Source organism: Cnephaeus nilssonii (assembly GCF_951640355.1).
Source record: "Cnephaeus nilssonii genome assembly, chromosome: 19".
NCBI classification, from domain to species: domain Eukaryota; kingdom Metazoa; phylum Chordata; class Mammalia; order Chiroptera; family Vespertilionidae; genus Cnephaeus; species Cnephaeus nilssonii.
This window is the reverse complement of record NC_137090.1, coordinates 25205939-25229635: the sequence shown is the minus strand read 5'-3', so window position 1 is coordinate 25229635 and position 23697 is coordinate 25205939. Positions and strand designations below refer to the sequence as shown.

Genomic DNA, 23697 nt, shown 5'->3' with positions numbered 1-23697 from the left:
GCAGCATTTAGGTCCAAATTTCAAATATAAATCATATTTGAGAAACCGGTCTTAAGTCAGACCAACCTAAGGTCTTTTCCGTTCATCTGAGTTCTGTGCCCCCTGCTCTTTAGTTTAACAAGAGGGTGCGGTGGAGTGAATCTTGGCTGCTGTGATATTTCATCCTATTAACTCTTTTCAAAGGAGTCTGCTATCTTGTGAGCAGGAGGGAGTGATGGTTTATATGAGGAGTCACTGTACATCTTCTTCCAGAAACTTGACCAGCCAGGACTGGACCGGCAGTACCTACCTGTTCCCTTTGAGAAGGGAGAGGGGTGCTCAGGCCTCTGTGTAGCCGGAAGCTTAGACTGGGATGAGGGTGCACGGGTTAGAAAAGCCTCCGATCCACCCAGTCCTCACCCCTGAAGACAGGCAGTGCCCCTCCTGGAAGAACTCTCAAGTAGGAGTGCATTTCTGGGTCTCCTGGAAGTGCTAGGGCCAGGAGGAGATTGCTGAATCTGAGAGTTGTGGACTCTTGATAAGTATTGGTTGGAGAGAAGGAAGAAAGGAAAGGTAGAAGAGTGAATGGATGGATGAATGGAAGGGAGGAAAACAAGAAAGGACAGGAGGAAGCATGGAAGGGAAAACAGATGCATGGATCGAGGGACAGATGAAGGATAGACGGGTAGATGGATGAAAGGAAGGACAGATGAATAGATGGACAATTGGTAGATGCATGGATAGATGAATAGATGGAGAGACAGATGAAAGAAGGATGGGTAGATGGATGGAGGAAAGGAAGGAAGGACAGATGGATGGATAGGTCAGATGAAGGATGAATAGATGAGTGAATGGATGGACTGATGGGTGGATGAAAGGATAGTTTCTCATGCTGTGCTTGGTCTAGGGCAGTGGTCAGCAAACTCATTAGTCAACAGAGCCAAATATCAACAGTACAACGATTGAAATTTCTTTTGAGAGCCAAATTTTTTAAACCTAAACTTCTTCTAACGCCACTTCTTCAAAATAGACTCGCCCAGGCTGTGGTATTTTGTGGAAGAGCCACATTCAAGAGGCCAAAGAGCGGCATGTGGCTCGCGAGCCGCGGTTTGCCGACCACTGGTCTAGGGCATTCCTTGGGCCTGCTCCTAGAAACTGGGTGAGGTGATGTAGACGGCTGGTGCCACAGAATCCTTACTACATCTTGACCGTCTTGAATTCTCACAGATCCTGCTACTGACTAACCCTCCAAGAAGGCCATTCTTATAGAGTTTCTTTCCCTTTAAAAGGGGAGTGTTGCACTTACACACCCCAGCCCCACCCGGCATTTCCCTTGCCCTGCAGGCCCTGCACACTGACACTCTCTGGCTCACGGTTGGGGTATCTGGCAGTCCCCTGCCAAAGAGCCAGATGTATCCTCTTCTGGGTCCAGCCACAAGTTCCACCTCCTCGGCACTGGTATCTGTTAACCAAAGCATTTGCTTCGAGCACAGGGGTGTCAGGTATAGTGGATGAGAGTTCAGGCTCTAGTGGCAGGTGGAGCTGCGTGTGAACCGCCGGTGCCACTGCCTGCTACCTAAGTGACCTTAGGTGAGTTATGTAACCTCTCGGAGCCTCGGTTTCCTCCTCTGTAAAATGGGGAAATCATCTCTACCTAAGAGTGTTGTGCAGGTTCAGTGAGGTGATGCGCAGAGTCTTTAAACAAGCAGTGCCAGCACATGGCACCTGCCCCTGCAATACGAGTACAGGCGTTATTTCAGAGGGTGGGGGCACTGCCGTCTCCCGAGGAAGATATATGAAGACTCCTGGGCTGCTGAGATGATGGCGCCAGTCCTGTTCAGGCCCACAGCTTGCGCCAGTACCTTGGGGTGCCCTCAAGTGCTGCGGGCAGAGGCGATCAGTTTAGCACAGCGAATGCTCAGAACCTGACCTCGCAGACCTCGTCTGGGTCTCTTCCTCGGCTCTGTCGCTGTTTCTGGGAACAGCGAAGGCTTGAGAGCTCTGGAAAGATACAATGAGGTGGCTCAGGGTCCTTAGCTGACCTCTCCCTGGTTGAGGCCGTAGTCCTTTCCCTTCTCCTTTTGTTCTTTTAAATAACCCTCTGGCAGTTTCCATCCCCCCTGAAAGCAGAATCCCCAGACTCTCCCCCTGCTGTCAGTTGGCACATCCCACTGGGGCTGGACTCCAGACACGGGCTGGGGACCGGCTCTCACCTCCACGTCCGCCGTGGGGAGGGGCTGCTTCCCGGTTGGTGACAGCCTCAGGAGACTGCCGGCTCCAACCCTCCCGAGCTCCCAAGCCCAGAGCCACCCTGGCCTTGCCGCCTCCCGAGAGCCCCCCAGAACAGCAGAGCCTCCTGTTCTTCTCTATTTTAAAGCCCCTCCGAAGGGAGGTGCGAAGTCCATGATCTGGGAGCATAAAGGATTTTTAAACTAAACAAGAAAACCAATTATTTTTCTAACTGCTTTACTCCTTCAAATCTTTCACTGTAATGGAGATTTAGAATCCATCACAGTTGGGCTATTATTTCTGTGTAAACAGTGTCATGCCCTATTGCACCAAGCAAACAGTCAATTTTTCCCATTACACTTAGACACAAATGACGAGGGTGCCCAGTCAGTGGTCTCCCCGAGCAGTTTTAGTTGATGGGGAGCGTGTGACCATGGTCAAAGGGGAGGAAAGGGTTAAGGCTTGTGGGGGATTTCCGTTCTTACCCAAGGGTCACCTCTTTGACTGCCGAGCCATATTAATCTTTAGGCTCCGGCTTGTGCTGGGAGGCTGGGGAATCGGGAAGAGTTGATGGGAAGCTGGGCCCAAATCAGAGGGGCAAGAGCACCAAGGCTGCTTGAACCTGGTGGGACGCGGCGCGTTTCCAGTCTCCCTTCTTCCGGCAGCTCTGCTCAGGGATCTTGCCAAAGTGCACATCTGGATTTTGCATCCTGCTGCTCGTAGCCCTGAGATCAAATCCTGGCAGCCCGCGTGGCCCACGGTCTCTGTCCAGCAGTGCCCACCTGACCTCTTTGCTCCCCCAGCCTCGACCCTCCTGCAGCTCCCTGCCCGTGCCTCACTGCATCATGCCCTCTGCCCAGTACTTTCTTCACCTCTCCCTTTACGTCCTCTAGGACCCAGCTGAGACGCTGCCTCCCCTAGGAAGCCCGCCCTCACCCAAAGCCTGGGTGGGGACCTATCCCATGCTGCCCTCGGTTTCTTCTCTTGTAGCACCCACCACTCCGTACTATACTCCTGGCCCATCTTCCCCTTGAGGACGGCCACTGTCTTCTTTGTTTGCCGGTGCCTGGCACAGCTCTTGGCAGTGAATATTTGTGGAATGAATAAGTGAGCCCCCAAACCTGGCTGGGGGTGCAGGGTAGGGACGTGGGGATGGCAGTATGCCTGGCGGCCGGCAGCTCCTGTGGGTAGAAGATAATAGAGCAACGTGTTGAAGAATGTGGGCACTGAAGCCAGACTGCCTGGGCTCAGATCAGGCAGTCTGAGCTTCACCACTGTGACTAGGCCAAGTCACTTCAACTGTCTGTGCCTCAGTTCCCTTATCTGCAAAATGGGGCTAATAATAGTACAAGGTATAGGGCAGTTAAGAGGATTAAATGTGTTAGCACAGCCCATAGCAGTCCGTGGGAAGCACCCCCACAGTGCCTGGTACAGGGTGACACCATTCCCCACAGTGCCTCTGCTCTGCTAGCTCAGCCCAGCTGGGGCAGAGGTGGGGAACCTCCTTCGGGATGTTGTTGCACACAGTGTGGGCACACAGTTGACTCTCTGGGTGGTGGCTGCCCCTTTGGGTAATTTGCCCCAGACCCCGCCACCCTGTTGTCTTATTGATGTCATCTGCCTGGCCTTCAAGGTGCTGGAGCTTGTGACCTCTGTGTTGACCTTGAGCTCAGTCAAGGCATCTTTGGTGAAGCTGGCTCTAATAGACTCAGCCAGTCCATCTGAGGCATTTATGGAGCACCTTCTGTGTACAGTGCTGTACTCCAGATGACCTGTTTCTCATAAATGCCTTAAAAAGCACATTTGATTTGCTCCTTATCCCCATGAGGTAGGCCAAGCTGGCATTCTTCTTGTTTGTTCAGATGAAGAAATTGAGCCAGGGAGCATCTCAAGGCGTGTGCAGCTGCAGGAGGGGATGCAGCTGTGGACACACCCCCTCCTGTCCATGCCTGGGTCTGCTATGAGCAAAATGCTTATCTAGTCCAGTCCAGATGGTCAAACACACTCTCAGCCCTTGACTCCACAGCAGGCTTCAAGGTCTGCTTACACCCCGGAGCACATCCCCTCCCCTCCCCCTAAGCAGGGTGGATGGGGGAGCAACTCGTGACAGGGCATTAGATCTGCTGCTTGTTTCTGCCTGGGAGTGAGCCCTGCTGTAAGCAAGCTGGAAAGTGGAAATGACGGGGTCCCACAAAAGACAGATTAGGTGAGGATTATCATCTCATGAAAGAAGTCTTTTAACGTAGACCCACGAGAATCCGAAGTCAGAGCTGGTTCACAGGAAGCCAGCAAGAGCGCCTGCCTCCTTCCCGGGGTGGAGGGACCTGCTGGGGGTGGAGACGGAAGCTCAGTGTGGCCGCCGGCTTTCCCTCACGGCTGTTCTAGGGAGAAGCCCTGCAGATCCCTTAGAGAGGGCGTGGAGATCGACAAGTGACCCAAAAGACAATGACCCAGCCGCAATGGGCCAGCGCAGGGGAGGCCTCTGACCTCTGATTGAAGGTGATGGGAAGAGGACCACTGAGTCTTGGAGGTCGGGAAGTGGATTTGGGACCAGCCACACCTGGCTCTGCCACCTCCTAGCCTTATTACCTCAAGCAAGCCCCTAATCTTTCTGAGCCTTCTTTTGCTGACCTGTAAAATGGGAGTAATAAGTCATGACAATAATGTCTATTGTCACTGGGTCGTTGTGAGGTTGCAACAAGGGAAGGAATGTGAAGTACTTAGCGTGGCCCAGTGAACACCACGTGGCTGTGGTAGCCTCGTACCCTGTAGGACTCTGCTTTCATGAACTTCTTCTTACTCACAGGGCACCACCCACCACTGAGTTCCCCCGGCGCGCCTTTTCTCTCAGTGTCCTTTGAAACTAACCAGCACATGGCCCTTTCTTCCCTGAGGCGCAGGGCTGCCTGTCCGAGGGTCCGCCCTATGCACATGGTCTGTAATGCGTAGTTTACGTGCGTGTGTGAGTACATGTGTGGAGGTCCCCCCACACAGATGTATATATAACTCATTCCCCAAAGAGAGATTTATTTCAGGGAACAACTGCTTCTGGTTAGCTTCTGTGTGGATTGGATCCAGCCCCAAGCCGTAGCCATGAGTAGAATTCATTGACAGCAAAAGGAAATGAAAACAAACGTTCCCTGACATGGGGCATTTCCGTTGCGGGGGGGCCTCTGGGAATTCTCCTCCTCTATCCACCAAATTGGACGGAGGAATTTGGCAGCTATGGCCTGAGCTCTAACTGTTTCTGTGGGGAGGGTATGGGCAGAAGTTGTGCACTGGCCTCTCTTCTGGAACCTTCCTCTGGCCACCGACGCATGGGAGGAAGAGGCTGTCTGAGGACGGAGGATGGCTGGGTGCTCCTAGAATCTGGCTACTACCCTCCCATCTGGGCAGGCACCCGGGGGAGTCGAGGGGAGAGCGGCTTCTCCAGCCCTTTGGAAGCTGCTCTTTGTAAAAGTTGGGGTGGGGGAGTTGGCGCTGGGGGCTGACATTCCTGAGCCGGTCTGAAGCCTTCTGTTTAGCCCTGCAGACAGAATGTGAATATGGTTTTGATCATATCCAGCTGATGGGAGCTGACCCAGACTTATTATGATTTGACTTTTCTTGGTTTTATTTTTTCCTTTCTCCTCCTCTTCCTTATGGGGAAAATGTTTCTCTTATGAATGAATTTGCTTCAGGGGATGGAGTTCAGGACGGAGGCAGATGAAGAGATACAGGGGCTCTCACGCAAAGTTGGGGGTGTTTGCTGATTGGTCGCATCCGGGACAAGCTGTTCCTCCCTCCTGCCCCCTAACACGGGCCAGCAGCAGTGTTTGCCGAGGCCCATAGACATGTACTAGTAACAATAGCAGCTGGTTTATTGGTGCCGGAACATTAATTTATTCAGCACCTCACTGATCCCCCTGTGGTGGTTGTACCTCTCCCCATTATGAAGCCAAGCTTCAGGGACATCAGTGTCCCGCCCCGAATGACAAAGCTTATATAGTAAGTGGCAGAGCTGTTCAGCTCAGGCAGGCCCGACTCTAAGCCAGGGCTTCTCCATCTCGGCCCATCTGACATTTTAGGGCAGATAATTCATTGTTATGGGGGTTGTTTAGTGGCATCCCGGGCTTCGACCCACTAGATGCCAGTAGCACCCCTATCCCCATCATCACAATAAACAATGTCTCCAGGGATCATTGCAAAGTCCCCTGGGAAGCAAAATTGCCCCTGGTTGAGAACCAAGGCTTAGAAACCATGTTCTTTTTTCTACTCAGCGCCTGCCCCATGCCCTGTTGCTCTGAATGGGACTATGGCACTAGCTACTGTTAAATCTAAGGTGACCAATGGGCATCTGAGGGGCTGGTTGAGCATCCACTATGTGCAAAGCACTGCAAGGTACCGGGCTAAGAGGGAAGCCACAGGCAGGAGCTAAAGGACTTACCAGTGACTAGGAGAGGCTCCTTGTCCTCAGGAGGGGCCAGCCAGTGGGACACTCACAGGCTAGCAGGGTAGCAGAGCCTCACTTCCTGTGTTTGGATGGCCAGATGGTGAGGCCCATGGGTGAGTTTGGGGGTGCCCCAAAGACGCCTGCCTGCACTCAGGAGTGGGACGAATAAAACTCACGTGATGCCTGTGGGGCTTCCGGTCATTCCTCATCAGGACCTGATGGGCACCTGAAATAACACCCTCCCCTTCGATTTGTCTGAGGACCTGAATACATTTCTCCTTTCTGAAAACCCTAAGACTTAAAAAAAAAATCTTTCACTGGATTGCAAATTTGCCTGTAAAACAAACACGGGAGGAAAAGCTCCTGGGCCTTTGCCCTTGTGGTTTCAATTGGTGCCAAAAATATCTGCTAGTGCCACCCCTACCCCATATCTCAGGGTATAGTAGACCCTAGAGAGAGCAGGATGCCTGGGAGTCATTTCTGAGGGCCCCCAGAGAGGAGCCAGTGAGAAAGAAATGTGTGGGCTCTCTTGTGTGTATGCATGCGTGCTTGTGTGTGTGTGTGTGTGTGTGTGTGTGTGTGTGTACAAACACCCACAAGAAAAGAACATCAGGTTGCTCATTTTCTTCTTTTAAAAGTCCAAGAATGCATTTCAAACCCCTCCTGTCTGCCAGTCTCCACTCCTCCCCCAAATATCCTTGGTTAAGTCTTAAGACCACATCAACAAAGAACAAAGCCACAGCCGACTTCCCCCTCCTGACAGTGTCAGCTGTGAACTGAAGATCTGAATAGCCTTTAAAATTGTTTTATTGTTGTCAGCGCTGCAGAATGGTGTGTAATCTTTGTGTTCTGGAGAATCTTTAATTGGCACAAAAGGGCAGTTTAGCCGGCATCTTGTAGGAGGTTTGTCATGCAAACGGTTAGTGCCTGCCACTCACAACATGCAGGGCTCTCCAAGCTGATTTGTATCAGCAGCTCCCCCTGGTTAATAGCCTGGTGTGCTTCCTGGGGACCCTGAGCGGAAGCTGAGGATGGCGAGGTTCCCCGCCTCCCGGCACCTTCCTCTGCGCCTAGCAGTGGGCCAGGGAGGGTGCAGGATGGGTGGGAGCTTTCAACTATTCAACTGTTTCATAGGAGTTAAGGGTGAAGGAGCTGGAGTTTGCCTACCTGGGTTCAAATCCCAAACAAGAAGCTGTCCTTCTTGCTACCTGTATTAGTTAATAGTTAGGGTAACACTAGCTGCTGAAATAATTACCACCACCCTCATTCCTCCCCCCCCCCCCCACACACACACCACCACCACCACATTTTGGTGCTAAACACAATGAAATTATATTTCTTGCTCACTTAGCAATTCAGTGTGGAGGTTCCTGGTCGGCTTCCCTTCCATGTCGTGATCCGAGGATCCGGGTTACTTCCATCTTATGGCTTTGCCATCCACTAGGGCCCCAGAGTCGCTGCAGTGAGGAATGGCTTCAGCTACATTATCTCATTTAGTCTCCCAACAGCTCCTAGAAGATGATAGTGTTCTCATTTTACAGGTGAGAAAACGGAGGTTCAGAGAGCTTGTCATTTTTCTGGGAGCAACACAGGTGCTCTGGAGCCTCATAAGGAAAAGCCTGGTCTCCCACCCCACACTCAAGGCTCTTGGGTAGACATATCTGTTCTCACCCTCTTCCCATTTAAAGGCTGAAAAACCAAGTTCTTTTTCCAGGGCCTCGTCCCATATGGCCAGCTGTTGGGTGGCTCTCTTCACTATTTGTCAGTCTTTGGTGTGGGCTTTGCTCAGAGGGGAAGAGGCAGAGGAATCCCACCAAAATGAGACTGGCAGGTGCAGAGACCTGGCCTCGTGTGGCCTCAGGTGTGTGCCTGTGTTGGGGGTGGGGAAGGGAGGCTGTTTATTGGAACTCTGGAGAGGTAAACACAGCCGGTGGGCCCCTTGGAAGGGACACACTGCCCGTTAATGGATTCAGCAGTTCCATGGAAAACAGACTGCTGCTGAACCAGGCTGCTCCCAACACTCCACACTGCTGGTCAGAAATGAGTTTCCTCTTGAGGCCCTGCACTGCTGCGGAGATGGCCTTGACCAAACAGAGAAGTGGTTGACAGCAACCCATCCCTAGGTTTCTCCTAGATCCTCGCCTACCCCCCAACTCCCCTCCCCAACCCCTGCAAAGCCTACGGATGCCTCTGGCTTGGCTTTTGCTTGTGCACTGATGTAAACTCATCCAAGGGGAGTGGACAGCAGGGGTGCCCCAACAGGAGGTTTCACTTTGAGTGCTGGGGTCTGAAGGTGGGTGGGTACAAGAATGGCCCCTGAAAGCTCTAGGAGAAAGCTTTCTGTCCTTCGCTGTTGGGGACTTGGCGTCCCTGTCTCTCTGGGGCGATGCCTGGTCAGGAGCATGTGGTGATAGGCATCTGAAAGGCTTGAAAGCAAGAGGCTGTCACAGCTCAGGTTGAGTCCGTCTCAGGAGCCCCTCCTTGAGCAGCCTGGAGCACCGAGGGAGCCACAGCTGTGCTCCTCCTCCTGCTAGGACGCTCTCTGCAGCTCGGGGGAGTTCAGTGCTTGGAGAGCATGGGGCCCAGAACTGCCCAGCCTGGTCCCGAGGACCTGCCCACCCAGAGGAGCTCTCACTGGCCTCTCCTCTCTGGCTCTGCAGCCTCTTAGCAGGGGGTACACATGCCAGGGCCCGTCCACGATGGGCCCATTGGCTGCAGGCCGGAAGCCAGCAAAGTCCATCCGAATGACCGCTCTTGAGCTCTGGGGAGGTTGGCTGTGCTGGAGAGAAGGATCCATTGATCAGAATCAGCAAGTCAGAACCGATGGTGCCTCGTGGGCCCCAGATTCCAGAATCCTCAGTGCCCTGTTGGCTTCTACTTACGTCCCAAAACAAGAGCATAGGTTCACTGTTCAATGAAGAAGCCTTTGTTTGTTACGTAATTCTTGTGTTTTGTTTCAAATTACAGGACTTGAAGGTTTTAGGATTCACTGCCAAATATTTTTGTTTTTCTCAAGAAAGAAAAGGCCACAGGCCTCTAAAGCCTGTATTACAATACTATCTGCCCCCACCCCACACCCCCCGAACCAAGTGAGATAGATAGATTCCTACTAACATCTTGTGTTACATTCAAGGCCAGCACTTATGTCACTGGGTTTCTGAATTCTCACGTTGTTGAGCCAAGCGGTGAGGAAGGCCACCGTGAGGCCCTGACTTCACCAGGAAAGCACAGCGTGGTTCTCAGAGTTGGAAGGAATTTGGGTCCCGTACTGGTTCTGGTGTGAGCCAGTCCCGTGTTGACCTGGGGCAAGAAGCCAAGTCATTTGTGGCTTTGATCCCTCTTCCCAGCACTGAACTACAGATTTCTTCTCTTTAGAAAACAAGCAAGGCTCAGCTGTTTAATGCTCTGAGAGAGGGGCTGCTTGGTCTTGTTGCTGCATTCATTCATTCATTCGTTCATTCAGTAGTTGCTGGGTGCCTGCTGCATGGCCATGTCCCAGGCCCTGGAGATGCATCACTGAGCAAAATAGACAAAGCCCAGCCCGCATGGAGCTTCCATTCTGGTGAAGGACTGTCACCCAGAGACATAGAAGACCGTGTGTGTCTGATGGAGATGAGGGATGGGGGGACGAGCAGCACCGGGAAGGGGCAGGGGTGCCACCCCCTGGCCCATGGAGCCCTGAGAAGTGACCTGGGAGTTTTGGGGGGCTAAGGGCTTGGGAGTGTGATGGCAACAGGGATAAAAGTCACCCTGAGATTTGTCCTGCCCTCTCAGGACAAATGGGGCAGAGGGGGAGGCAGCCCCCTGCACTCCTGCCTATGGACATGGAGATGGGGAAAGGGGTTTTACCTGGAGCACAAGCTCCTCCTAGGCCCGTGGCCCTGGCCTTTGGTCTCCACCCTTCTTCTCTGGACTCAGTGATCTTCATTACATTGTTTTTTTCCTGAATGGGTTTTGTTTCTCATTCCTGCTTTGGGTAAAACTTCCCAAATGCTTTATTTTTACATTTAGGATTGAGTCCCAAACAGTATATATTTCATAATGGGTAAGTCAACTTTTCTTCCAGAAAAGAGCAGGAAGGACAAGTCCCAAGTATTAGGGTTAGGAGCTTTGGTTCCCGAGAGAAGGTGAAGCAGCGATGCAAGGCTGAGGCCTGTGCTGACCGGAGCTGTGAACTTTGGAGTTTTGTTTGTTCTTTGTGGTGGGGCGTCACCAGGATGGCGAGGTCCTCTGTGGGCACATCTGAGCTGCCATTCCTGAGCCCTACTATGTGCTGGGCAGGCACCTTTTGCACATGTAACTGTGATCCTTGTTGATGGGTCTGAGGAGTGAAAACCTATTTTTTACACATGGGGAAACTGAGGTTTATAGAAGTTTATAGAAGACCTGCCAGCATTTGAACTCAGGTCACACAACTGAAATCTTTTTACTTCAAATTACCAGAACCGTTTTAAATATCAGCCAATCAAGTTAAGATATAAAGAGTTAATATTAGCATCTGTCAATGCAACCAGTGGAAGCAAAAACCAAAATAAACCCAAACAAAGAGTGTAACTTCCTTAGTGTTTCTGAAGTCAGCAAATAGGACCCATCGGGACAGCAGCCGAGGTTCAGGCTCCAGCCAGCAGCATGAGAGTTTTGAAGCCGGAGAAGAGATTTCTCGTCACCTTCATCCGAGTATCTGCCTTACCCTAAGCCCTTGAGTAATATATTCAGAATTTGGAGATTGAATCACGTGAGCAGGACTTAACAGGCCTACCTCTGCCTGTGCTTGACTGGGTTTCAGCTGTAGAGACGATGCTCTATAAATAGACGAGGGGAAGAGATTTAGCACAAAAATCCTGTGTTCTCAGAACTGCCACATTCTGCCCTTTGGGCCCAGCTGTCCTAGTCTCGGGGCCATGAGGTTTGCAAAGGTAACTCACCTGAGTTCCTTTTCCTGCCAGCCCACACCCCGGTCACAGAGCCATGGTTCCTTAGTGGGTGAGCGGCGACAAGGAGGTTGCTTTAGCCTCTGCCCTCAGCATCCTGAGGGCGGATACAGAACTTCTTCCGGAGCTGCATGCTCCAAGAGAGGGGTGGGTTTGTCCTGTCGATGACATTAGGTTTTGACTTGAAAGCTGGAGGTGACAGTAATAGGGAAATGGATAGCATTTCAGTGCCTCCCTGTACAGCAAGCATGTCAAACTCGTTGTACAGGGTGGTGGAGAATGAGAGAGAGACCTGTTTCCGCTGGGTTCATGATAATTATGCACTTCTGCACTGGTCTCCCCCCCCCCCCCCCCCCCCGGCCGGAAACCATGCCGGAGGAAGGGAAGCTGGCTTCTCGGTGACAAGGTGCTAAAGTCTGCATCTCCCTGTAGTTAGTGGCTGCTGCTTCTCGGGTTGGTATCCTCGAGGAGCCTGGAGGGAAGCAGGCGGCAGGTAATGCGTCTCAAAAGCATATATCCTTTCTGCTGGAAAGTGCAGAACCGAAATAATCTGTCACCTATCCCACCCAAGCAAATACGTCTGCTTTCATCGTATTGTCTTCTTCATAAATATCCTTTAAATTGAGGCCGAGTGACGAGATGTGCTCGTGCCACTAAAATGCTATCACTGATAATATTGAAAGAGCTTTTAAAATACCATAGTTGTTATTGAAACTATACTTTGCTTTTTTTCTTCTTCTTCTTCTCTCCTTTGCTAGTAGCTATGTCTCTTTGGGGAAGTTTTAAAGTGGCAATTGGTAGATTGTGGCCAGTGATATGTCTTCTACACAGTACTTCTGAATGCCACTCAACTCTGCTCCCAATATCCCAAGGGAAAATATGTTTCAGTGGAAAAGATAAAGCTTATTGGAGGCCATCTAGCTGCTCCTAACATACACCCCTTGGCGGAAGGGGCGAGGAAAAGGCAGCAGTGGTGAGACTTGGCATCAGAGTTGTGTACCTGTTGGTTTGAGTACAGGAGTAGATATGCTTATTAGCTTCTCAAATGTTGTTCAGCCTGATTGTAGCTTTTATACAAAGGAGTGAAGGCATGGGTAGGAAAGATAATAGAAGTATAAATTGCAAGACAGGTTCTTATGAAATCAGTAAATTATTCATTTAACAGTTCTCTCCTTGTTGATTTCATGTTGCTATGGCACCTTAAGATGGAGGCGAGTCAGTCGTCCGGCCCAATCAGGGCCTTCCACAGATGCACAGGTCCTGGTGGGAGGCAGATAATGCATTACGTACAACCTTCAGCCACAAGATAAATTGCCTCTTTATCTGGCAAATTCCAAGGAGATCTACTGGAGAGAACTGAAAGAGATATCTCACAGTGGCTAACACTTCTTGGAAGAGGCCCAGCTGTCTCAGGGTCTGAGTCAGAATCTGTTTAAGAACGCATTAAGAATGCATTGTCTTGGATGCTGAAAACACCGTGGGCTCGCAGTGACTTTGGCGTCCACGCTACTGTAAATGCCTGACTTCATTTATTATTGTGATGGGCAAAGAAACCGGCCTGCCGACAGTCATGCTCCCTCCTAAGCTCATCCCAGCCTTACGTGTGTAGTTCTCCTCTCCCCATTTACAGTGTGGTTTCCTGCTGCCTGTTAAATTACTGTACTTACGAAATGGAATGCTATGGCCCTGCCTGTCACTCACATTTGATGGAGTTGAAGGGAGTTTGGGTGCCGGGGGAGTTGGGAAACTTGGTGCTGGTGTTATTGGTAGCTGGATATTGGTAGCCGTTTGACCTTGGACATGCCCCTTTCTCACTGGGGTCTCAGCATCCTCATCTGAAGCGTGAGGGGTTTGGGCTGGCCGGTTTGGTGGTCTCTTCCTTCTCTGACATCCTGAGACTCTGCCGATGACTTGTGTTGGCGCCCTGTTTGTGAACAGCAGTGCTGTTACGAGGACGCCTGAAGGCCATCTGAACGTGCCTGCAGTTAGAAAGTTAGGGCCAGACCCCCCAGATGCATTGGACCATGTGGACATTTTGTGTGAGAGACTATTAAGAATTTTGCAGTTCATTCTGACAGCTTGATAGATGGAGTGGTTTTACACAGCATCCACGTAGGAATTGACTGAAAAGGAAGTATTTTCTAAGAGAGTCAGGCTGTGTGTGTAAGCTAGGGTGGTATTTTTTTCTCTCAATCCAATTCTAAAATTTGCTATGAAAAGAAAATAATAACCTAATCCAGCATCCCTTTATATTTGACTAGAGGCCCAGTGCACGAAATTTGTGCACTGGTAGGGTTCCTAGCAGTTGCCGGCTGCCAGCCGGGGCCTCCCTCCCTTCCCCCCACCAGCCCCGCCCCCTGGTCAAACTCCCAGACAACTCCCGGTCCAGGGGACAATTTGCATACTATGCTTTTATTATATAGGATTGCCAGTGCGCATATGTACTGGCCGGTCGAACAAATGGATGGACGGTTGGTCACTTAGCCTTTTATATATATAGATTCCATTTCTTAATTTTGCTTTTGGCTTCTGTGACCTAATATACTGGTGATGATAAGTATTAGTATCATTATTATGAGACTGATACTATTTTCCCTGTTGAATGAGTTATGTTCTAGCTAGGGGACAGCAACCACACCAGTTAGAGAAAGAATTGTTACTGGTCCACCAAGTTAACTAGGTGACTGAAAGGGCAGACAGACATCCTGGGGCCTTGGTTCTTAAACATTAGGGTGCGTCAGGCATCTGCAGGGCTTAGTAACACAGGTTTCTGGGCCCCACTCCAGAAGTTCTGATTCATAGATCTGGAATAGGGCCTTAAGATTTGTGTTTCTAATAAGTTTTCAAATGATGCTGATGTTGGCTGGGGGTGGGGGGGGGGGCGGGGGGGAGGCATGCTCTGAGATCCACTGCTCAGAGGTACTATGGAGGTGGCAACTCGGGGAGCAGCCACCATCCCCAGGACTGAGAATTGTTGAGACTTGAATTTTGGAGGAGGAGGGACCCAGGCCTCTGAGGAGGGAGTCTCGGCCCCTGGTGCTGTTGCCTCTAAGGGAGGGGAGGCGGCAAGTGTCGGGAGAAGCTGCAAACTGGATTCAACTTCTGGTACAGGAAGGTACTTCTGCTGGCAGCGTGAAGGAGCATTGCTGGGGTGATGCTCAGAGGAACCTCAAGCTGACAGGGAGCCCCCAGGAAGCAGGCCAGAAGAGGCAAGTCCCTTCTTCCTCCTCCAGCCTTAGAGGCTCTAGTGCCCCCTATTGGCCGGGCCTAACAGGGACCCGGTGGCAAAGCAGAAATACGCATGTGATTTGCAGGGTCCCAGCTCTAGCTACAAAACCGAGTATGATACATAGGGTGGATTTGCAGCTGAGAGCCATTTTACAGATGGGGAAACTGAAGAAATTCTCTCAGTTAGTAGGTGGCAGAGCCAGGATTTGAGGCTGGTTCCAGAGTCCACACTTGTTGCCTTCACCAGTCTGTCTCTAGGAGGCTGGTGTCCCCGGCTCCCCTCTTGCCTCTGGCTGTCCCTGGCCTCCTGCCGTGGGTGCTTCTCTTTTCCTGCCCCTGAGGTAGATGTCCTTAGGGCTCCATCCCCGGAGCCTTCTCCTGCACTTCCAGCCTCTATATCTTTGTCGTGTGAATGAGTCCACGTTGGTACCGATCCCCGGGACTATGTCTTGGATGCCAAGCCTAGAAGTCCAATGATGTCTGTAGAGATCTCAAATATTTCTTCTCCTTTTTCCTTCACCCTCCTCCCCAATTTTTTTTTTTTAATTAATAAAAGCACCCACCTTCCTCTCTATAATCCAGTTCTCTCTCTGACTTCGGTGTCATCATCTTCAAACGCTCCCTCACCTGATTATTTCAGATGCTAAGTACATTTTTTTACTTAGGTTGGCTCAATAGCCGTATTACTGCCTTCTTTCTATATGTCTTCGCCTGGTTTAATTCAGCGAACTGCGATTGGAGACATTTAAAACAGCTTTGTTCATGTCATTCCTTGCGTTGAGAATATTTGCTGGTTCCCCATGGCTTCCTGAACAAAGATGAGGCCTAGGCCCCTCAGAGAGCAGGGCATCCTCACGTGGTGGAGGATCTCCTGTCTCCCCTCCCGGTTATAGGTCCAACCTCTCCAGCCCCCATGAGCTGCTAATGGCTCTTCTGACTTGCTCCAGTGACTCCCAGATCACCTGTGGTTATTCATTTCTGCCCCCTCTCTCACCCTTGCTTAAAGACCCAATTCTAATGCCACCTGCTCCACGCAGCCCTCCATCTCTGGCTGTGGAAGGGAGGGTGTCATCGGGAGGGTCTGCACCATGTCCTAAGCCCGCTCCACACCTGCAGACCCCCTGCCTGTGCCTCGTGAATGCACCAGACTCACCTTCCTTCAGTGCGAGCTCTGGGAAGCCTGGGGGTGGGGATCTGTCTCTCCAACCAGGCTTATTCCCTCTCATCTCCCAGGGTTGCCATGCAGAACCACAGCTTTGCTGCCTCTGGAATGAGTTTTCTTTACTCATGCAAATTGCTCTCTGACCTACACACCCGTGTGGCTGGGCGGAGCACCCACTGCCCAGCTGGTGAAGGAAGAAGGTTGCAGCGGTGTTTTTTCTCCCAGCAAATGCAGATAATACCCTTCCTCTAATCAACAGGTTCCCAAGCATTTGTCTGAGAACCAGCAGTGAATTTCTAAGGGGCTCTCCCAGCCTTGTGGAATTAGAGCAGAGATATTGCCTCCTTTTCACTTCAGTTAATCCAAATGAGCTGTGTCTCCTTTCTGTAGGGAAGGGCAAAGCAAAACAAAACCCAGCTGAGCCAGCACCAGGCTTTCTAACTGCCAGAGCCGGGCTCTGAAAATGGCCTGGGTCATTGGAGTGATGAAAGAAATGGTGTTATTATAACGTCTCTCTTCAAAGAACTTGAAAGTGGTTTTCTTACGTTATATGCAAATAATATATGGGATTCACATCACCTACTTTTGTGCAACTCGTCATCCACATGTGTGTTTAGAAAGCTTATTAGCTGGTGAGCTGGCTTCCTCTTTTTCCTCCTCATGAGTTTTCTTTTAGGCAACAAATTCCAAGCTCCTTGGTTCGTTCAGAATTGCAAGGGTATAAGTGGTGTCCCATCCTGAGTGTAGAAACAAGAATCGGTTAGAAAGAGCTCCGTTATCTCTGCTTCCTAGATTGTTTTTATTGTCTGCTGAGCTTTCAGTGTATTGCCAGACTTAGCGAGTACATAACGGGTCCAAAGTCTACGAGATAAACCGAGTCTGCCTGCAGGGAGCTTAGAGTCTAATGGGGGAGCCAGTGACAGTCCCTAGTACAGGGAAGTACTGGTGCTTGAAAACCAAAGCGGGAGATACACGCAGATGGGAGGGGAGGAGCTGACCCTGGGGCTGTAGTTGAAGGATACCCATTTCAGCAGGCAGAAGGGTGATGCGATGTGGGAGGTGCAGGAGGACTGGTAAGGACTGGCTCACAGTGTGTGAGGAAGTGCAGTGAGAGACGAACAGGACTGCTCTGTGGTGCCATCTCTGAACTGCAGAGCCAGATAGTGGTGGGCTGTGGTGCCAAGCTGGGGAGTTATGATGGCACGTTAGGAGCCCTCAGGGTGTTCCAAGCAGGTGAGGAGCAGGGGCAGATCCTATCCCTGTGCGCCCCACCTCAGGAGTATCTGGAACCTGGGGGTTGTCTCCATACCTTTCCTTCTCCCTCTCCCTCCTCGGCTGGGTGTATCTCCCTCTTCTGTCTTCAGTCTTCCCATTCCTAAAAGTGCTGCTTGAACTCTTACCTCTCCCCAACTCCTCTGCCACCGGCACCTGTTCCCTCATCTCTCCTCCGCGTGATTCCTCCAGTGCCAAAGTCTTCCCTTGACCTCCAGCTCGGTCCTCTGGTCATCCTTCCCATGCTGCCGGAGGAGGCTTCTGAAGGGCTGGGCTGGCCGTGTCATTTCCCTGCCCAACGCTCCCCTGCGGCTCCCGTCATCCCCCGAGCAAAGGCCAAGCTCCTGTGTGTGGCCCTTCAAGGCATGCTCTTCCTGCCTCTGCCTTCTCACGTGCTTAGCTTCAGCCACACCAATCTGGATGTCCTCGGCACTTTCTCTCCTCTGTCTCTTTAATGGGGCTGTGTCCTCTGCTTGGAGCTCTCTTCCTTCGGTCCTACACCCCCTTTATCCACCTTTCAGCCAATGGACATCTGCAGGCCTGGCCAGCCTCCTTCCCTTCCCTGGCCCAGTGCATTTGGTTGTGTCTCCCTCCCTCCATTCCCATGCATTGTGTGCCTTTTCTGTGCACACAGGGTTTTATCATTATTTTGTTGTTGGTCCATCGTGTCATTAGACTGTGAGGCCCATGGTTGGCCCCCAGGCAAGGTGTGGGGGAGGGGTAGAAGGAGAGAGCTGGAGAGAGGAGGACCCATTTGAAGTTCGGGTTGGCAGCCAGCCACCTTCATTTGTCTGATGATCTTGATCCCAGTCTGCCTCTTTTCTCCTGAGTGTGGTACTGAGATGACCGCAGAAAACAACCAGGGGGAAAACTCATGTGTATATAACGACGCCACCCCTCCTCCTCCGTGTCCCAGGAGGAAACGATACTTCCGTACATCCCAAACGCCTGCCTCCTTCAGCGTCCTCGGAGCTCAGGTGAATAATGAAAGGTCCTCAGCAATGGGTTGAACTTTCCTCTCCCTGGGCGGATCCTTTTTTCCTGCTGTCCTGTTTAACGCTCCACCTAGCCCTTGGGGCCTTTGGAGCTGATGTTTGTGGACTCAGGGCTCACTTGTTCTCCCCTTTAGTTTTGGGGGCACAGTGGTATGTACTTTGCACCTTTCAGAGCCAGAAACACAGCTTAGAAATGTGCTCAGATCCTGCAAAATGGCAGCGCATTAGAGCTGGCGGTGTGCAAACATGGCAAGGAGAAAATTAGATGTGCTGGCAGAGAGCTCCAAAGTGCCCTTCCCACGCGTGCCACTCTGAGAAGGAACATGCTGCCAGGAGCCAGGCAGTGGCCTGAGGTCTTTACTCTTCAGTCTTGCCCAGAGGTTCAGCCCCTTCATGCTCATTTGTGCATCATCAGCGTTATCAAGGGTCATTAAAAGCCTTGGGTTCGTGTCCCAGCTCTGCTGCCAACCTGCTGAGTGGCCTTGGGCAAGCCCCGTGGCTGCTGGGCCAGGTCGCCCTCTCTGTCGAAGGGAGTTGGAGAGCTCTCTCCGGGCCTCCCCAGCCTCCCAAGTCCATGGTCTGTGAAAATCCCAGGGGTGGGATTGGCACTGGGGCCTGGTGAACTTTTCTCGGGAGTATGTGCCCCTGGGAGAGGCAAGCAGCAGCAAGGGGAAGGAGGGGAGTGACTGCAGGGTCCAGGAATAGGTGCTCTGGGCACTTGTGGGAAGGAGAAGAGAACAGGTCTGCCCAGCAGGGAAGAAGCAGCCCCCGAACTGGAGCCCAGGGGCTCAGGGGTTCTGAGCACCAGCTTTGGAATTCCAAATTGGCCAGGGAGGCTCCTGCCGGTCAGTTTCCCAGTGTGCTCTCTGTGTGCCAGCGGCTTTCCCAGAGCCACTGTGGTTCCAGTGCCTGGCTAGACCCACTCAGCATCGCCCCCTCTTCTTCCCATCCTCTGAATCGCTGTTCCTGTAACTCTTCCCTAGCATGTGCGCTTTCCTCTCAGTTATTTATCAGCAGCAGCAGCAATAAAGAGCCCACTGTGTGCCTGGAGCAGTGCTGGACACTGGTGACTACAGCCATAGCGTGGTCCCAGTCCTGCTTACCACCCCAGGCCTGCCATTCTAATTGTGTTTACCGCTGCGTGTCTGGAGAAGGGGAGGCCGTTAACCCCGCCGGAGTGGGACACTCGGAGGCTTCTGCCCTCTGCTCTGTGGCAGCGCCATTCTGCAAATGGTAAGCCTTTGCTAAGACAGGGGACTTGGGGAAGAAGGACCAAGGCAAGAAATGGGTCTGCCTGTATTATTTGAAGGGCTAAGAATTGGGGTGAGCAGAGGATGAAGAGAGGGTGGTTGGAAAGCCCAGGCGATGGAACCGCAGGAAGGAATTGCATGTGCTTTAGATGCAGCCAAGTTTATCTAATGGGAGACTCAAAGACATAAGAACTTCTTTGGAAAAGCCCTCTTAGCTTCGACTTCCAGTGAATAAGAAATGTACCTAATTGAGGCAAGCCATGGCAGAAAGATCCCAGACCTTGGAGCTCTCCCAGGGCAAACTGTTTCATCTCCCAAGCCTCAGTCTCCTCATCTGCAAAATGGGGATCCTCAGGCTTCTTGGAATGGCTGTGGTAGAGATGTGAATGAAGCGATGGTCTCGAAGAGCTCTCTTGGTTCTTTGGCTTGCCCAGGATGCATAACAACAGGTGCCTTCTAGGCACCCGACTCCCCTTTGTTCTCTTGGTCATGAGATGTTTAGACCTGTTTTTGGGGCCTGAGGAAGTTTGCCAGATGTCTTGTGGCCACCACACCAGAGTCCTTGTCCCTGGTGTGCACCGCATTTTCAGCTTCTCAGATCTCCTCCGGCAAGAGTTCTGCAGACACCCGCTAATTGGAGCCTGGAGACTTGGGGGCCATTAAAAAATATCCTCACACCGGAAAGTGGTCTTTGTGTTTGAAAACCGCCCCTAGTCCTGGGCTTCCAGACAGGCCAGTGAGTGTAAGGGGCAGTGGCCGGGGTGGAGCCACACATGTGTCCTGGTTCCAAAGCAGAGGGGTCATTCTTGCCAAAGGGGAAGCATTTGGGATAAAATGCCATGGCTCTTGCTTCAAGATATCAGAGGCCCAGAAGTGACCATGATCTTGGTGAGATGCCCTGATATTTTGTTGTTCTGTAGAGCAGAAGTGAGACACAGCATAAAAGAACTTTAGGTAAACATTTTGGTCTGCCCACTTCCAGACTTCCAGATTGTTCCCAGTGGCTGAAGTGCCTTCGGCGGGTGGCGGGGGGGGGGGGGGGGGGGGCGGCAGAGATTTGACTTCCCCTTTAGCTCTGTCTCCACCCTCACCCCCATTATCCTCTCTCTTTTTTATTTTTTTCCTCCTTAGCCAGCGGCAGCAGCTTAGTATTTGGAACCAGTAACGTAGAATGGCTCAGACTCCTTGGAGCCAAGGTGCATTCTGGCAGCGTCAGCCAAGCACCTGGCCTGGGAGTGGGGGAGGTGGAGGGGGGGGGCAGATGGGATGTACCACACTGCCCCTCGTGGGCTTTATGCTCACAGCTCATGGCAGTCCTGGCGCCAGGATCAAGGACTTGCCCTCGGGACCTCGGGAATAGTTCTGCCAAGTACCCCATTGGTCACTTCATTTGGATTCTTCCTCTTTCCTTTCTCTAGCACCTGGCTAGAGGCCTCTCAGAGCATGCTCAGGCACAGAGTGTAGCAGGGGCATTGGAAAAGACAGGTCATGGAGTATGTGGGTGCAGGAACCCTGAGATTCTAGGGTGTTCACTCTTAGACTCTCACATTTACTTCGCTGTAGTTCAGCAGAACATTGACCCTGGCGTCAACAGCAATGTTCAGATGAGCTGAGATGCGGAAAGCAGAGCAGGAGAACGCTGGGGGCAGCGACAGCCAGACTGGGGTTAACCGTTAGTGGCTGATCACAGACTCTTGGTAAATTAAATGTAGGCCTGGCCTGTCTCCTGACAGAGAACTCCAGTAGCCAGAGGGTCCTGGCCCTTTGGGGGCCCTTTGGGAGAGCCTGGGGGTCAGATTGGGGTGCAAATGGCATGTGTGTGGCGGGAGTGGGGTGGGGGGATTGGGATCATGTTTCTTGCCCTGGCAAGGGGGGAAGGCAGACCAGTGCTTGCCAATCCTCACTTCCCGTCAGGAATCAGTGAGCATTCCAGCAGGGGAGGCCAAACACCGCGGTGGTGATGACGACGATGATGCTGAAGATGATGTTTTTTCAAAGGACTGATCTAATGATGGGAGTGTGAAGCCGCGGTTTGCCTTCTTCCTGCTGTTCAGTCAGCCCTTCTAGCCGTGGCTTTGCCTCGGTTCTTCTCCCTGGATGATGAATTTACAACACCGCCTGGAAGGACGGTGAACATTGCTCTGAGAATCATCATTTTGCTCTTTTAAAACTTATTTTTCTTCCTCTGAGGACTGAATTAGTGCTGTAATTTGCTCCTGATACCACCTAAACCTGTTGTGATTAAAGCTTTTTTCCTTCTTCTTTCTTTAAACCAGGGAGTTCACATATTAACAGAGATGAAAAAGATCATTTGTAATTTATAATGTTCTGGATTGCTTTAGTTTTTTCATTTGTATTTCCCTGGTAAAGCAAGGCATCTGTTCTGCTGTCAGGGCCTCAGTAATCCCGGTGACAGACGGGAGCAGGATCTGAGAGGCAGTCCACACCAGCACGGCCGGTGACGGACAAGTCAAGCTGGGTGACGTGAGTTACTGAGTGTCTCTCCTGCAGTTACTCTCACGGTGGCATTGCTGTATTAGGTAAGCCCTCCGGGGGCTTGAAGGTCAAGAAATCAGGAAATAAAACTCTTGTAGTATTTGACCTAATCAATACAGCGGGCTCTCAAATAGATATCCAAGTCTTTGGCAGCCGATGTTGGATGGGCAAGGGAAAAAATGCTTTTTGATAGGTATTGACGGAATCACAGGCGGCTGAGGGAACAGCGGCTCTGTCCGGTGCGACATGCCCGGGCCAGTCTCTGGGAGGGAGGGCCAGTCCATTTGGACTCAGTCTTTCTTGGAGTCTCTGTTCTTTGTCAGTTTCCACCGGGTTTCCCCTTTGGGGAGCTGAGAGTTAGAATGGGATGAGAGCATCGGACAGGTTTGGAAATGAAGCCCGCTGTAGACCCCGTTGGCACTGGAGACTCGGGCTCCTGTTTCAAAGGAGGAAACCTGACACGGATTCCGGGACCCTTGTCCCAGCCGCACCACCATTCGGAGTGCCAGCCAATGGGTTCTGAAAGCCAGGTGGGCGCCGTGGAGACTCGGAGAGCAGGCTTTTCCTCCACACGCTGCCCGTCTGTTGTCCTCAGGAGTTTGGGGAGTCGGCGTTTGGGGCGGTCATGTCATTTGCATCTGGGAAGAAGGATGAAAGGTGATCCGTCTCATGATAAAATCTGGCCGCATAGTTGATCTGTAGCAAAAAAGAGGAAAGAGATAAATGAAACCATTGTGCTCACTTGCCACCTTCTGGTTCTTTTATTCTTTGGTTGTTAAGGGCAACAAGAATGTCAATAAAGAGGCTGGCGGTTGAGGTCTCAGTCCAGGAGCGCTTGCCAGGGTCCTCTGACGGTGGCGCTCTGGTCCAGGTGGGCACCGGCGCTTTGCCTGCACTTTGAGTCATGATGTGCTTGACGGAATTTCTGATCCTCGGCCGTCTCAGTCCCTCCCACCACTCAAGATCCCGAGTCTGTGGGAAATAGTCTTGAACCAGCTGAAGATCTGTCTCCCAGGGGAAGACATTAGCTATGGGATCTTCCAGGCTGCCTGTTGTGTTTAGTAACACCTTTGTCAGCTGCCCACATGGCAGGGAGGAGGTGGGCCTTGTTGTCCTTTCCCCTGGGGGCCTTTTCCTGCCGTCTACATATGGATGTGAATGTGATTGGCCGGCTATGCAGGACCCGCCGTCCCTCGTCACCCAGCACTGTGAGGCGGCCCTCCCGCATGTCTGAGTTGAATCTCCCTTACACAGATGAAGAAACTGGTCCTGTGGAGAGGATACGTGGTTTGCATGCACCTGGGAGCTGGCCCTGGAGGGCAGGTCTCCCAGCGGAGGCCTCCACATAGCACCTCCCATGAGATGTGGCGGTGAGGGTTATTGTGTGTTCCCCTTTTCTACAGATAAGGACACCAGCTCAGAGGGGTTACGTAGCAGAGAGTAATTGCTCTTCTTATCCGAGCATGTTCATTTGTTACGTTTCATCCTTACCATTAAAAGGCATGTCCTGATTTTATAGGGAAGGCCACTCTAAGGCCAAGAAGCTCGTGGTTTGCCCAGATTCTTGGCCTTCTGGACTCCCATGCCCAGACATCTCTGTGATGCAACTGTGCCTGTCTGCCTGGTGCTGTCCGGTCCTCTTCCGGTGCCAGGGAAGTGGCCTGGCCTTGAGGAGGAGTGAGGTGGGGGCCGGGGAAGTGGAAAGTGTGTTGGGAGGGTAATG

The 23697-nt window shown here is 51.7% G+C and overlaps 1 protein-coding gene across 4 annotated transcripts in view; it reads left to right on the top strand.

Annotated features, from left to right (window-relative positions):
• MSI2 (musashi RNA binding protein 2) overlaps positions 1–23697 on the top strand; it is a 360515-nt gene that overhangs the window by 180760 nt on the left and 156058 nt on the right. The window lies entirely within an intron of this gene.